This window comes from Montipora capricornis, chromosome 14 (genome assembly GCF_036669925.1).
Source record: "Montipora capricornis isolate CH-2021 chromosome 14, ASM3666992v2, whole genome shotgun sequence".
NCBI classification, from domain to species: Eukaryota; Metazoa; Cnidaria; class Anthozoa; order Scleractinia; family Acroporidae; genus Montipora; species Montipora capricornis.
The window spans coordinates 37041615-37045837 of NC_090896.1; the positions used below are offsets into that span (position 1 = coordinate 37041615).

General features: G+C 39.3%; 1 long non-coding RNA gene across 1 annotated transcript in view; it reads left to right on the forward strand.

Moving 5' to 3' along the window:
* The first annotated feature begins 4126 nt into the window (after positions 1–4126).
* The window catches only part of LOC138032892 (uncharacterized), a 1571-nt gene continuing 1474 nt past the window's right edge, over positions 4127–4223 (forward strand). The window contains exon 1 of the long non-coding RNA XR_011128506.1: positions 4127–4162. This is a non-coding gene — a long non-coding RNA (uncharacterized lncRNA). The remainder of the gene's footprint in view (positions 4163–4223) is intronic.

The window sequence follows — 4223 nt, forward strand, 5'->3', positions numbered from 1 at the left end:
CCTGTAGAGCTCAGTAAAAGATTTCTTTGAACCATAAAGACGAGGGTGGTATCATCAACATACTGGCTAATTTTGATTTTATTTCCCTGCACAAAAATGTCTTTGAAAAATGTGCAAAATCAAAATTTAATTTAGTGAATTCATAGGATTTAAAAACGACTCGGAGATCGGGCTTGAAGGATTTACAAGAGTATTTGACATAATTTTAAGGAATATTGATAAAATAAATTCAAAAATTTTCTTGGTGAATTAAAGTCACCACTTTTCCTTGCAATTAAAAAAATCAAGAACATAGTCATTTTATTATTACTATTTCTTTTGTGAAGGTCTTATCTCAAAGGCTTTGAGGTCCTAAACAGTAACTCCAGTAATATAGCTGATATACACTAATCTACGTCACTCAATTTGAAAAAAAGATCGGTTTCTTGTGTACTTTTGAAATAGCACATTAGTATTAATTTTATAGTGTTACTGTGAATACGTTTTATTTTTTAAGGAAGTTTTCCACGACCCCACAAGCTTTTAGCTTTAAATCTCATCGTGCTTTCACGAAGCTCCTTAAATTGTTACACAGTAATAGCCTTTACTTCAATAATTTTTTGAAATGTCTAGAAAAAATGTTAACTCAAAGAAGTGGCTCGAGATCAGTATTGATCCAGACATACAGAGAAAGCCTAACATTTACGCCGGGCGGTGGATAACATTTCTTTACATCTTGCATCGTTTCCCCGAGTAACTGAAGATAAAGCAATTTCAGCGGTGAAATCTTTGCATCGAGACAAAAGAAACAAGAATTTTGTCTAACTGGGAGTTGTTAGCTTGGCCGCACGTAATCACGTCATTGAAAAGATAAGCTGCAACTAAAGAGTGATAAATGGAATGAGTGTGTGAGAAGAAGAAGGATACTATGGTCAACAGTGTCAAACAACTTTTGGAGATCCATCAAAGCATAACAGGAGATGGTACCTTTATCCATATTTGCGGACCTGTTACGAGTCACTGTCGGAAAGACAGAGAAAGAGAGAAAGGCTATGAATACAGTTAAAAATATTGTCGTTGCTTAGAAGTAATTATCAGTGTTAAAATCTGCACTGGAGAGTATGGTCGGCAGGAGCTTCTTGGTTGGCGCAGGAGCGAGAACACTAGCAATCTCCTATAATTAACGTGAACGGGTGCGATTCCTGGAGTAAACATCGTATGTGGATTGCGTTTGTTGGTTTTGTTCTCTGTTTCGAGTGGTTTTTATTCCCATCTCATCAAAACCCAACAAGTTCTTTCATCTGCTTCTGTTGATTTCATTTCATTTGATCTGACTTGCAGTAGCCTGCAAGAGGTCTCTTTCATTGAAAATGGCGCGCGTTCGAGATATAAGCGCTTGGTCACCAAGACCTTATCTCTCGCCCGAGCGCCATTTTCAACGAAAGAGCCTACTTACAGGGTAAACTGAAGAGAGTGTAGTGTAACGTGAAGTGCTAGATTTCTATCCCATATGAACCATGTGAGCGTTAGCCCTACTGATAGAACTGGGCCCACACAAGGACAGAGAAAAACTCAGGCTGACCAGGGTGGGAATTGAACCCACGACCTTCGGGTTAGATCTCCGCCGCTCTACCGACTGAGCTACAAGGTCACACGGGAATAGGCCGTGGGAACTGAAGATGTCAGTAGGGCTGACGCTCACATGGTTCATATGGGATAGCAATCTAGCACTTCACGTTACACTACACTCTCTTCAGTTAATTCTGTTTAAAATATAAGTGCTAAACGGCCAACGTTTGTATAAACGTAACTTTCCTTGTACTTGTACATGTTCATTGCCGTGACTTTAACATCTTCAGTTCCCACGGCCTGCTCCCGTCTGAGCTTGTAGCTCAGTCGGTAGAGCGGCGGAGATCCAACCCGAAGGTCGTGGGTTCAATTCCCACCCTGGTCAGAGTTTTTATCTGTCCTTGTGTGGGCCCAGTTCTATCAATAGGGCTAACGCTCACATGGTTCATATGGGATAGAAATCTAGCACTTCACGTTACACTACACTCTCTTCAGTTAATTCTGTTTAAAATATAATTGCTACACGGCCAACGTTTGTATAAACGTAACCTTTCCTTGTGCTTACAGGGTAGACTTGCAGTCTTCCCAATAAGGAGATAACACTTTCCCGGTATATAAGTTAGATACTTAAATAAGATGACTGTTATGTTCATCATTGAACCCATGTACAATAAAATTATTCCCTGCCTCAACTGTTAACCCAAAGGGAGTTATTGCTTTAATCGGGCTCTGATTCAAATGTAGCACTTCCATCGTTGACATCTTAAGTGACTGAACGAAATTGCCAGGCAGTTTCTAATTGAGTGTTGATTCGGGCTGACAAAGTTTGGAAGCTGGCAGTTTAGAGAAATACACAAGAAGCCAAGAAACGTTATGGGTTTGTCAAGAAAACCGGGCATACATCAAGGTCCTAGAAATCTCAGTAAGGAATTATTTGAAAGAAATCCAAAGAACCGCGATACTGCATAGTCCCAAGAAAGAAAATTTGCTCGATTGACTTTTCCGGGATTAATTTACTACAGATGTCAAGAAATCCCTAAGAAAGGAGAAAAGGCAGTATAACATCTACAAGGGATCAGGGAAAGCCTGTAACAAACAGAAATATTGGGTATTCCAAAAGTACTGTTGTTTAAGATCAAACCAAGAACAGCACAGGAAAACTACAGAAGGCCAATGTTTGAAAAAAACGCATCCCTCGTGTTCACAAAACTGTTGGTCTGGTTGGATCAGACTTGATGTCGATTTTTTCACAATAGAATCACTTTCATAAAACGCTGTTTACTCAAAAACAAAGAAGGCGATGCTTTAAAATGAAAAAAAAAACCTGTACATCGTAAATTATTCCTCAGGAACACGGAATATTTTCTTCAAGGTGCTCTTCATTATTCGACGAACTTCTGGATACCGCCAGCAATAAACCAAAGGATTTAATGACGAATTAAGAAGAACGACGAACAATGTGACTTCATAGGCTACCAAAGTCGAGCCACGCCAGTTACTTGTTGCCAGAAATAAGAGACAGCAATAATTTGGAAGATAGCAGGCGAGGAATACAATGTAAATATATACAGCATTCAAGGCAGACTTCCGTTCTCTGAGGAGCACCGTTGCTTGCGAATTTTGCCTCTGAAATTGATTTTGAAGTTGAATACGATGATATCTTGCCACTTTGTAAACACGAATGTATGCCACTGTCGTCAAAACAAATCCGATAGATCTAAGAACGGCAGCAGTATATAGTTGCAGTGTGGTTGCGCTAACAGAAGCAGTGACGATACTTGCAAGCCAAATTACAACCAAGGCTTTTGTAACACGTTTGGAAGTCACAAGTTCTTGATATCTCAGATGAAGGGACACAGCGAGAAGTCTGTCAACAGCAATGGCGGTTACATTCAAGAACTATGCGCTCGTCAGAAGATAAAGAATAACATTGCAAAAGATTAAAGGTACTGGACAGAGTACGTCAAGGTTGTAGTCTTCATTCCACAATACTATTTTATACAACACTGCGATCATTAAGTGAGCAAACAAACCCACGGCAAGATCAGACAAAGCAAGACTCAGGAACATTTTCCTCAAGTTAGCTGGTAACGAAGAAGCTTTCCACAAAGCACGAATAGCCAGAATATTCCCAAATGTAGCCACGGAAGGAAAAACAAAGTGCAGTACATTGAGCGAAAACAAGGTTGATCTATAACACTGGACAAGTAGTCGTACAATTCTTAGGAATTCAAGACAAGTCTGGTTGGGCATAGTAACTCGTTAAAGATCAAGGCCGGGATCATAAATTACCATCACCTGTGTTTCAAGGGTGTGAGATCACTTGTTCTGGTTGCATAAATTTGAAATAGGAATAGAGATACCAATTTTGAAAGGTTTTTTTTTTGAAAAATTGATGATTAGATTGCTTTGTGCATCATGTGGCTGTTCAATAATTTCCAAACTTATCAGTTGTGCCTATGCCTCATTTTTATTCAGTATATTCCAAGGAAAAACCTTTACTCGTGGTTCATAAATAATAAAGTCGATCCACGATAACTGGAAGCATAGAAGCTAAACAAAGACGGATCTAGTTTATGCCAAAAACAAAAGATAATTCGGTAAACGAAAAAAAGTAAGTACGATTTCGGGGCATTTTGGAGGCACCAGGAATGAACTGTCACGCACCTGTCTTA